The sequence below is a fragment of the Durio zibethinus genome, chromosome 3 (assembly GCF_047325235.1).
Source record: "Durio zibethinus cultivar Kanyao isolate XHJ-2024 chromosome 3, ASM4732523v1, whole genome shotgun sequence".
NCBI classification, from domain to species: domain Eukaryota; kingdom Viridiplantae; phylum Streptophyta; class Magnoliopsida; order Malvales; family Malvaceae; genus Durio; species Durio zibethinus.
This window is the reverse complement of record NC_143164.1, coordinates 33,175,161-33,187,602: the sequence shown is the minus strand read 5'-3', so window position 1 is coordinate 33,187,602 and position 12,442 is coordinate 33,175,161. Positions and strand designations below refer to the sequence as shown.

General features: G+C 31.7%; 1 pseudogene; it reads left to right on the top strand.

The window, feature by feature from the left end:
* Window positions 1–10,132: 10,132 nt before the first annotated feature.
* Window positions 10,133–11,038, top strand: LOC111283841 (monothiol glutaredoxin-S6 pseudogene; annotated as a pseudogene).
* The last annotated feature ends 1,404 nt before the right edge of the window (window positions 11,039–12,442 follow it).

The following is a 12,442-nucleotide window of genomic DNA, read 5'->3' as shown; positions in this document are numbered from 1 at the left end:
TAAACAATTTATCTTGCCAACATACTTTCGACCATGTTCAAGGTATTCTTTCTCTTATATACACCATTTTGTTGAGGTATGTAGGTTGTTGTCAATTGTCATATGATGCCGTGCTCTTTACAAAAATTTACAAATTCTTATGAGTTGTACTCCCATCCATTATCTGTATGCTACACTTGGACTAGACTTTTTTCCTCTTTCTCAACAAATGCTTTAAAGTTTTTAAAGGCCATTAAAACTTCAGATTTTTCTTGTAAAAAGTACACCTAGGTTTTTCGACTAAAATCATCAATAAAAGTAATAATATATCATTTACTTCCACTGGAAGCAAGATTAATTGGCTTGCAAATATCAAAGTGTACAACTTTAACAACTTACTTGCTCTTTGTGATTTTTTCTTTAGAAATGGATCTCAATGTTGTTTGCTAACAACACATTCTTCACAAACATTTAAGGGGCTTGTAAAACTTGGTAGATGAACTACAATATTTTTTTGTTGAAGCATCCTAAACAACCAAAATGTAGATAGCCATAGTGAAAATGCTATAACCAAGTCACATCATTTAATTTTGTTAAGAAGAATGACTAATTAATACTCTTAAAATGGAGAGGAAATATCTATTAAGAAATCAATACACACACGTAGTACCCACACTCAAAATAGTAAGCTCAAAATAAGAATAAGAACAAACAAATATATTTATTTCGGCTCAACTTAAAATGGCATACTCCAAACTCATTTCACTAACAAACAAAATTTTATAATTATGAGACTTTTGGAATAAAAAAAGTTATCCAAAAACTCTTTACTCAACACTTAATTAAAACTCAATTACATATTTTTAATAGCCTACTCACTTAGCTATTCTCTTGGTATCTAACCATCTGAGATTATCAAACCAAAACATCTTGTTTATAAAGGTAAAACCCTTTATACCTTTAGTAAACTCCTAATGTGAGATACTGAGATTCAAGATAAACCTCAACAAATCTTTCTTTGACTTGAATCTCTAAACACTTCAATAGTATCGATGAAATTTTCATGCTTGCCCTTTTTCTTTTCCTTTGTCATAGAAATCTCAGCAATTGAGCCTCTACCAAGCATGTATAAGTGATTTTTGACCCTATTCCCATGTAGAATTACATTACCATTCTTGTACACTTTCAACTAATCATTACTACCATAATATTTATACCTTCGAAAAGCTAACTTACCCAAAACAATCAAATTGTAGTTACACTTTGGTACATACCTTACATGATAAAATGTCCTAATAACACCATTGTGAGATCTAAGGTGAAAACTCCCAATACCTTGAACCTACACTTTTTATTGTTAGTAACCACAAATCTCCATACTTCTCATCCCATCTAACTTCACAAAGCAGCTCATATCATTGTAGATATGGACCGTAGCAGTGAAATCTAAAACTCAATCTTTATCACCTTTCAAAATTTAAGTTTTATTCACACAGTTAAAATGACATCATCATCATCAAACATAATAGGAACAGTATCACTCTTTATTTATCTAATTTTTTTTCATTATTTGCTTTTTTGAAAGTAACCATATCCATTCTCAGCTTCTTACAGCACATTTGGATATATCATTTTTTATCATAATAATAATATTCTATATTATTGTAATCTCTATCTCTTGACTTAGATCTTTCTCTTGATCAATTAATCTTCTTTTGAGTCATCTCTTAATCAAAACTCTCTATAGCTAGTATACTCCTTCTAGGTGATAAGTTTTGTGTTCTCATAAATCTTTCATTATCATGCAATAGGACAATCACATCATCTAACTTTAAAATAGATCGACCCACTAACAAAGCCTGAACTAAAGGTTTATAAGACTTGGGCAAAGATGACAATAAAATTAAAGTATTTTTTTCATCTTCTAACTCATCAATAGAAATTGTTAGTAATTAAAAAACTAACCTATTAAACTTATTCAGGTGATTATGAAAACTCGCACTTTCTTTCATTTTCAGGGAATACAGATCCATCTTGAAACATAATCTATTAATCAATAACTTCGATACATAAATACCCTTAAGCTTATCTCACAAACTCTTTGAAGTACTTTCAGTCAACACATTATACATTACCTCTGAGGCTAGTGCCAATCTAATAGTACTAATAGCTTTCTTTTGAATTCTATTCCAATCACTGTTAGATATTCCTTAGACTTACTACTCTTTAATGCTTGATACAACCTTTATTGTACTAATAGATCTTGAATATTACTTTGCCATAACATAAAATTACTCTTTCCATCAAATAATGAAATCTCAAACTTGGGCATAAGCATACTAAACATATGTTCTTCAGACATCTTGAAATACTTGCTTCATGATCTTAATAAATCTTGAATCATACTTTACCATAACGTAAAATTACTCTTTCCATCAAATAATGAAATCTTAAACTTGGGCATAAGCATAGTAAACATACCTTATTCAAATATCTTGAAATACTTCACGATCTCTTAGGCCTACCTCATTTTCTCATAAACCTCAAACCTCATTTTGATATCACTTGTTGAAAAATCAACATGCACACGCAATACCCACACATAAAATAACAAGCTTAAAATAAGAATAAGAACACACAAATATATTTATTTCGGCCTAATCCAAAATGGTCTACTCCAAACTTAATCCACTAACAAATAAATATTCACAGCTATGATACTTTTGAAATGAAAAAAGTCATCAAAAACTTTTTATTCAAAACTTAATGCAAAACCTAATTACACCATTTTAATGGCCTACTCACTTGGTTATTCTCTTGGTGTCTAACTATATGAGATTACCGAACCAAAACACCCTATTTATAAAGGTGAAATTTCTTATACTTTTAGTAAACCCTTAATGTGGGATACTGAGATTCAAGGCAAATCCCAATAAAGTTATTGAAAATAGTGACTCAAATTTTATAACATATTTATTTAAGATTAGTTAAATATTATTTAATAAACAAGAAAACTTACAGAAGAAGAATTCTAAAAGAAAAGGGATTCTTAATTGGCAGTTTTGTATGCTTATAAATAGATGGACTCTCTACAGGATTAGTTATAAGAAAAGGATGTAAGAGAGTTATAAAGTTTTATTGGATACACACCTCATAAGACTACTAGAGATTTATGTTTTATGGGTATATATGTTTGAATGTTTATGAGTGGTTTAGAAGAGATTGAGAATGTCCACATAAGTATGATGTATGGATGCATATATGTCTGTGTTTGTGTTGAAAAGGTGTACATATGTACATGTTTGTTTGGGTTGAGAATACTTTATAGGACTAAAAGAGATTGAGAGGGTCTATGGGTATTGGTTATGAATGTTTGATTTGATGTTTGTTTGTAATTTTCTATAACTAGTGGATCTTTTTTCTTATCCATAGATGTAGGTTGATTGGATCAAACAACGTTAAATTATTATCTATTATGTGATTGATTAATTGTTTGATTATACTTTTGCTAGCTTGATTAAATAAAGGCTTTTTGCCTAACAAGTAACATCAGAGCTATAATAATCTCAAACAACATCGTCTTTGGAATCATTGTGACTTGAGCAATTAAGCCTAATTTGGCATATTGAATTTTGCAAACTCCATCTTTGATGACTATCTCATACCCTTTCTCTTGCAACTAACCGATACGCAGCAAGTTGGCCTTTAGTTCTAGAATAAAAAAGACATTTGAAATTGTTTGAGTAGCATTACCCCTGGTTTGAATGGTTACCTGACTTTTTCTCATGACAAGACCTTAGAATTATCTTCAAACTTCACATTATCTTAGAATAATTCATCTAGAGTGGAGAAAGCTAATTGATCTCCACACATATGATTACTGTAGCCAGTGTCTAGATACCACAAGTTCTTGTTACTTCCTTCTTCGGTATAATAAACCATTAACATGGATTTTTTTCTTTTTTTTTTTTTTACAAAATTTGAATTTTCCCCATTGTTCTTAAATAGATTATTTCGATACTCAGACTTGTAATGACTATACCTATGACATCGATAACACTTAACGTTAGACTTGTCTCTTAGCCTATAAGTAGTTAAGTTAGATTGGTCTTATCCCCTTTCTTTTCTTTGAGAATCATGAGACTGTTTCTCTTTATGGTTTTTGTGATTCGAGTTTCCTTTGCCTTCCCTGCCTATACCTCCTACTCTGGTTGCTCTATTCGATACAGGAGAATGGTTGTCAGTTGAAGCATTCAAAGCTTGCTTATACTTATCTTGCTGATTGAGTTTCTATTCATGAACTAACAAAGAACTCTACTATTCATCAGGTGATAATTCATTAATGTCATTAGACTCCTCTATAGCATGTACAACAAAATCAAAGATCAGAGTATCTTTCAATGATGGTAACATCTTGTCTTATTGCTGTGGATCCACATCTTATTGATAATTGCCATTGTCCGTAAAAATTGTTTGTCACATCTTATTCAAAGTGTTTCAAACTTTAAACGAAGTACTTGAAGCTACTGCCTATTTGATCTTGTTGATCTCCGGTAATTTTTCATCATGGAGTCTTATATCTGCTTGGAGGTGTCTTTGCAAAGAATGGTTTCCAAAATTATTCGATCAATTGCTGGGAAAAAATAGTTTTTGGCTTTAAGATTCTTCAGCTTTAATGTCTCCAATTCTGTATTGTGTCTCAGACATCCCAGTTGTTGGTTTTATTACCCCAAATTCAACGGCATTCCACTACTCCTTGAGCATGCTCCAATGATTATAATGATCATCAAAATGAGGAACTGCAGGTTGTATACATATTTCGGAAGCTATTTCACTGCTGCTGCTACTTTTTTGTTCTCTCAATTATAACCAATAACGCTGTAATATCATTGTAAAACTTAGAAAGCTAAAGAGGTTGAAAAAAAAAACTCAACAGAGCTTTTAAGGAAAGTGTTTTCCTATTGCCTTTATTCATTACACAATAACCTTTTAAATAGACAATGTAACAAAGGAAATAAACTAAAAAATATAACCATTAACTTGACACATAACAATAAAATAGCAACTATTAGATGAAAAATAAGATTGCCATTGTGCCAAAAAACAGGACACGTAAAGCAAAAAATTAGCAGGTATCTAAAGACTAGGTCTAGGACAACTCAAGAGATCTTTATTACTAATTCTTTTAACAAGCCGGACCCTTACCAAGTTCAAAAGATACTAATGCTATGATGAGGAAATGAGCCAAGATGATTATCTAATTATTACTTCAACTTAAAAGGAACTCATAAAGGTGTTATGATTAAGAAATTAATTTTTTTAAGTAAGGATATTCATTCATTAATTTCGTATTAAATTATCTAAAATTAAATTAATTAAATTAAATTATTTATTTTTATTAATTAAATTAAAATTTTTAATTTCAAAGTTTTAAGCAATCTAATTTAATTCGGTTAATTATCGAATTTATTTTTCATATTTTAAATAAGCTAAATAAATTCATCCAATAAAATATTCAAATACCAAAATATTAAGTTAAAAACTCTAATAATATATAAAATGAAATGATCCATTTCATATATTTTTAGTTTTATATTTGGATTTTATTATATTTTAATTAAAATTTTAGTTAACCGAATTAAATAAAAATAAAAATTTCTTTAAACTCATTTTCGATAATTAATATAAATTAATTCGAAATCTGACCAATTAACTTAATTAATTCAATTATGTCGGTTAATTCATAAATTTAATCCAATTGTGAATACCGCAAGGGAGGGCCAACCCAACGAATGACCACAAAATGGAAAAAGTAAAGGATTCAAACACATGATGATTGGTTTTTTTTTTTGGTCACAATTTAGTTTGATTTTGATTGGAAAATACTGAAAATTGTTTCGTGTAATTCATTTATGGACTCACGACCGAAAATAAAGTTGCCATTTATCTGCTTATTCCATATTTTTTAGAAAGAAAAAAAATCAAGTAGATAGGTTCATAATTTTGTAAAGTTTTAAAAGACCTATGACAATTGGAAAACGCTAAAACACACCATTCCAACAGTTTTCTTTGAGCCTTTACGTCAAAAATTAATAGGAGAATTTGTCTTGTTTTTATCAAATTATGCCACATCCAAAAATTTGATTACACAAAAATTTTTTTAAAAAAAAAAGAAAATTGATTACTGCAGTGGAGAGGATTGGAGTCTCTTTCATTGTTTCTTGTAATGTAATATAAGGGTATCAAAGAGAGAGATGGTGGAGTGGACAATTGAGCAGAGTCCACAGACAACAGATAGACAACTACAAAAGGGAGAAACCAAGAAACACGTGCAGGACAAACCAAACCCCATCAGCTTTCACATCAGGCACAAAGACAAGAAACGTGGAATAGTGAGGCACGTGGTCCTAGAAAAAAAAAAAAAAAGGAAGAAACAATTGCTCAATCGATTCCCCGGCCTCCGCTGTCATCTTCCTTGGGAATTTTGGTGATACTAAGATTCAGCTTCCAGATCAAGATCATTACCATTTATATTTGTGGAATAACTATTGGTTTCATCAACAACAGTGAAAAGATGATCGGTCGTTTTGCCATGTGTTTTTGCATCTTGTTAATTGCTGTACTGCTTGGAATCTTGATAACAAATTGCTTTGCTTCTAGAAAAAGCATTGAAGGCAAAGCATTGCAATTTGTGGTCAATTTCTTTTCTGATCTGGATGTGAGCATTGCTTTGAAATCTACGTTGCTGTGATACCAGGAGCCGACTTCGCATTGTGCTTTTCTTCATTTTTGCTCTGTTGCTTCGACTACTACTACATATGTACAGATGAACCCACCAAAGTTGACATTCCCGAACTGTTGCTTCTTTCTCATATCTTCCCCGTCACTCTCTTTCATGCAAATCAAAGAATATATTCGTGATGGAAGTACCTAGTGTGCTTAAAAAATCTCTGCACAAGAAAAGGGAAAAGTCGAAATCTTCGCATAATCTTTGATAAATATGTGCTAGCAGAATGAATTCAGGCAGGTGCTGATTAATGGCCTGACTTCATGTAGTTGATATGGTTGACGCATATAACCGCACCACTAATCATACTATTTTCATTATTTAAAAAAAGAAAGGAGAAATTTCAAGTTTGAATCTTTTTTATCTAAAAATTTATTATGAAAAAAGAAGAAAACTATTACATAAAATTACGTCTATTTTAATATACATAACGGTTCTATTTAGATAGATGATGAAATTGATTTCGATAAATTAAAAACAGTAATAAAAATTATTATAATTATAATTAAAAATTATTATTATAATTACAATTAAAAAAAATAATAAAAAATTTATACTAATGAATTAGTGGTGATTATTTGTAAGGTGAATTCAATCGTGCCGCATCAAAGATGGAATTGAATTCAAAACTAGGCAAAGTCTAAATCATATATGTTTTGGTCAAGTGACCCTGGCCTTTTGCTTTATCTCGAGCCAGGGTTACGCATGCAAGCCTATTTACTTTTTGGTCGAAGGCACTTTTTCCTGGCTGGTGGCTGCTGATATACGCGATGATTTCTGGTCCTCAAAGATTATACGGACAATGCCTGGTACGCTCAGAGGAAAAGCAGATGCATCATACTTGTGATTCAACTCGGTGGATTGAAAGTTCCAGGATAAAGTGATGATGGATCAAGTTGTTATATTGACATGAGAGAAGATATCAAATTCTTTTAAAAAAACATCTGCCTATTCTCTTTCGAAATGGGAATATAATCTGATTAATAAATTAATACTAAAAACTATGCAGGGATGATGATGACATAAGCTCAAATCAGATAGATGACGAGATGAGATGAGATGAGATGAAACCATATATCACACGTTCTTGAAATATATAGTTCCTTGAATATCTCCCAAGTCCTAAAGGAAAGTCAACGGACTTTAAGAAAGTAGTCTTTCATTAATAGAGCATGTGACTTTAAGAAAGCAGTCGTTCATTAATAGAGCATGTGATAAATCTTGTGGAGTATCAACACATTATTTAACTTTTTAGGAAAGTTCTAAATTTGCATCCTACAGCAAAACTTCATTAATAAAAAACTGCTAAAGAACCATCATCTTCACATGCAATCTGTTGATTTGGAATTTGAAGTAGAAAGAACAAAAAAAATGAGCTATCTAATTAAAGAAGGTTCTTTAATATGTTATTTGATTTTTTAAATTATACTACTTTTAATTACTTGTTACTTACAAAAAATATTCATGATTAGGTATTTAAATTTTATTTTCATCAAATATTTTATATTATTGAGTAATATCATTAGTAAAAATATTAATATGACAAATACTGATCACGAATTAAAAATATATCATGTGTTATGATATTATTGATTGTTTTTTGGCCACATCAATTTATAATTAACAGAACTAGTGTGTAGGGAAAATTTTCGACAAACCCAAAGTTTCAAAATCTAATCATGAAATTTTAGTTTTTTTTTTTTTTTTTTTTATTATTATAAATACCAAACATTGAACTGAAAAGTGATATAGTTAAGGGATTAAATCAGGCATTAATCCAATTAAAAAAAGGACTGGGTGGCATTGCTTTGGATTTTAATATTGTTGTTTTCTGCTCGTTACGCTTACAGGCTAGATAGCTACCAGGAGGTTTTGATAATTTAATCAAAGTGCAATCTTTTAATTTCTCTAAAAACCAGCAGCTAAATCACCGAAGGTAGAAGCATTTGGAAGAGGAAAAGACTGATTCCTATTTGAATACATTAAGCTTATAAAAAGAGGTACCTTCAGATTGAATATCTCATTTCCTTTTCTGACTAGTTTTCCTGATCACCTACATTTGCATTACTCAAATTGCAGGAAAGTGGCAAAGATACGTTACGCAACCTAATCTGGCGATTAGCCAACTCATTTATGTTGATAATTCATATATACTGCAAATAGTATTAGATAAAATGTCAGCCGCATTTAAGTCCTCCTTTTGATGCATCGTGTACGGACTTTTGGGGGCACAGACACTAAACCCACTTCGGATGCCTAATCGATATTAAATAGATACTTTTCCCAACTTCAAATTTACTTCAATGGTTTATGCGGAAGTGATATTTAATAATTATGAAATTTAAATTTTATTATTTGTAATTTTTTTTTTTAATTTTCAGAATAGGATCTCTTTTATAAAAAAAAAAAAAAATTGACACTTTTTTAAATTTTCAACCCAAATCATACGGTGATTACCATTATAATTATAGGCATTTCCAGTGTTCTAACAATGGTTTTCCTTGTGGAAGAATGTCTCAGCTTCATTTCTTTCTTTCCAGGTAAATATGCAATGTGTTGAGAAGGAGAAGTAGATAATGTTGTGGGACCTCAAGGCATCTTCTTCTTCTTTCTTCTTGTACGGTCAATATTTTTGGTTTTTTTAATCCTTCAATGCTATTAACAGCTAGGGTAGCTCTTTTTTCTTTTCAATTTTCTCCTTTCCTTCTCTTTCTGGATCTGTTGGCTTTTGGTTTTCTTGATTTGAACTTATGCGAATCTTGTTATGGGGAAAAAAGGTGCTATCCAATTGGACAAACCCAACTTTTTTTTCCACTTCAGCAGAGATGCCCCAAAAAGTTCTAGGATTGGAAAAATACAAGGGGAAAAGAAAGCAAGAAAAATGATACTGGAGTTTGGCTCAATGTAATTGCTCTTAAAAGCTATCTAGCAGCTCTGAGATTTAAATCGCAATATCTGTAATCTCTTCTCACAGCTTCCTTTGTTTGAAAGGAAAAAAAAAAAATCAGAAAGAGTCAATTACCTGAATGGACATAGGAGTTCTACCCTGCTGAACATTTCAACTTCATTTCTGTAATTACTTATAAGAAACTCAAACCAAATCTTGACTCATATTTATTAGATTGGTTCTGATTACAAATTCTTCCATTTTGGGGTGTTAAAGGAAAAATATCTCATGGCTCAGTCATAGTTGTGCTATTCCTTATAAAGACTTTTCCCTCTTTTCAGCACTTGAGCATGTTAAGGATAGTGCAGTCATTTCAATATTTATTGTCACAAGTTGTAAACTAGCATACTATTATGCAACTTGTTGGTATTAAATGTTGGAAGATGATGTCTTCGTCAATAAATCATCAGGGGCAATATAGGAATGATGATCTTTTGGGATTATTGTATTCCTTTTCAATAACTGTTTATGGACAGTATAAATAGATGCCCGGGGTGGTTAGGTTCCTCATCAAGGCTAAGCAGTTTAAACTTTAAAATCCCCCCAAAAAGCTTCATAGCACTTCCAAGTATTGATCTTCTCTGCTGCATAACAATGGAAATGGTTACAAGGATGGTTGCTAGCAGGCCAGTGGTGATTTTTAGCAGGAGCACTTGTTGCATGAGCCATACCATCAAGACTCTCATAACTGGCTTTGGAGCAAATCCTACAGTTTACGAGCTAGATGAAATTCAGAACGGCCAACAAATTGAAATGGCGCTGCAGCAGATGGGGTGCAAGCCCAGTGTACCAGCTGTATTCATAGGGGAGCAGCTTATTGGAGGTCCTAATCAAGTGATGAGCCTCCAAGTGAAGAACCAGCTTGTCCCATTGCTCTTGAGGGCTGGAGCTATATGGATTTGAAACCGGAAGTAACTAATTTCTGTACTCAAGTTCAATATCATGCTGCTAAACAAACTCAAATAAGTGATATTGCTTGATCTGTGTTTCCTTATGGTTTTTGCTAAGCATCCTAGTAAATCGTTTTGGGGGCTGGGCAGGGTCATAGTATTTCCCTTGTACTAAATTTGAGAGGAACTTGTATTTTAACTTGCCGATGTAATACCCCTTGTCTATGCTAAATAAAGGTATATGATCTGCTGTTATATGCTGCTTGAACCTGGACTTGGCCTTATAGTTCATTACGTGCTGGGAACACTAGCACATAAAATACAGGAGCAGAAAAGCCAGAAACAGCACAACAAGGTTCAGGATGAGAAGTCCTTGTAACAGCAACGTCAACTGAAAATCAGCAAGGTAAACGAATTGAATTAACAGTGATGCCTCTTAATGGATGCCTCCTGCTTCATGGCGAGTTTTATTGTTTTTAAGGCCATAAAACAACCCTGAAAAAGCTACAACACTAAAATTTGGAGGCTCAGTGGCTGCTGGATCAATCTATATGGCAAACAAAATTAGTGCTTCTTGTCCTCTGATCAGGCCATTGCAGCTCATTCCAAAGGATTCTTCTCATTTTAGCTGGAACTGCTGACTAACATTTCGTTCTGTCACTTTGTTTTCCCCTCAAAGCAGGGCGTTCCGTCCCTGTAATCATGTTCATATATCAGCAACAGCCCAAATATTTCCCAGTCCCACCAATGCTGTGCTATACAATCAAGAACTTAATAATCAACTATATTGATTAGGCTATTAGTCGTTAATTAGTGGAATTAATTAGACCATGCTGATTTCCGAGTAGCAGGCCGGTCTAGTGGTAAATAGCTTGTTGATGTATTTTTTGGGTCGGCGACCGGTGCTTGCCAGAAAGTGAAAGGGAATGTTGACTTGGATCTATGTGATGACCTTTCACAAGAGAATGGTCTATGGGAGATATTATTTTGGGACGAGTTCCGATCGGTAAACCGTAAGAGAAGTATACAAAAAAAGAACAGGTTGGAAAAGGGTAAACGAGAGTAAAAGGGTTCAAAATGAGTAAACCAGCTGGATCCTATCTTTTGTATTGAATTTGTGTTGACATGGTTAATTAACTTTTTTTATATTAATTAAGTGTTGGATTAATTAAGTTGATGATTAATAAAACAATCAACGAGTGTTGTTTTGACGATCAAAATATTATCTGAACGTTCAGATAACACAGGGAGTATATAATTTTTTCTTAGTTAATTATTTCTAATCCTAGATACTGTTCAATAATTTCCAGAAAATATGGAAAACAACATCTACTGTCTGTCCATTAACGCCGAGGTGCCCGAAGAGGAATGGAGACACATCAAGGAGAATTGTGCGAGATAAAATCCCATGTTTTCATATCATAATCAATGTGTTTTAACATATTTGGAGAATAACTTAGATACAAAAGAGTTATACTGGAGTTTTTTTTTTTTTAACAAGCAACCGTAATTCAAAGAAAAGATTATAGACGTTGAAGTTCAAATTTCAAATTTATTGGATAACTTCTCTTAAAAGTAATTATATAAATAAATTGACCTAATCTTCAATTTGAGTTATACTAAAGTTTGCAATTTTTTTTTAATGCTTCTTAACAAATTTTTTTAAGTACATATGAGACCATAGTCTAGGATAACAAAAGATTTTAAGTACTGAAATTATGAGTGTAAATGAACAAAATTTTTAATAAAATTTTGTTCATGAACATGTTCGGTTTATATTTATTCATGTTCATTTCTTAAATTTAACAAATGATCTTAAACAATATTTTTATGTTCGTT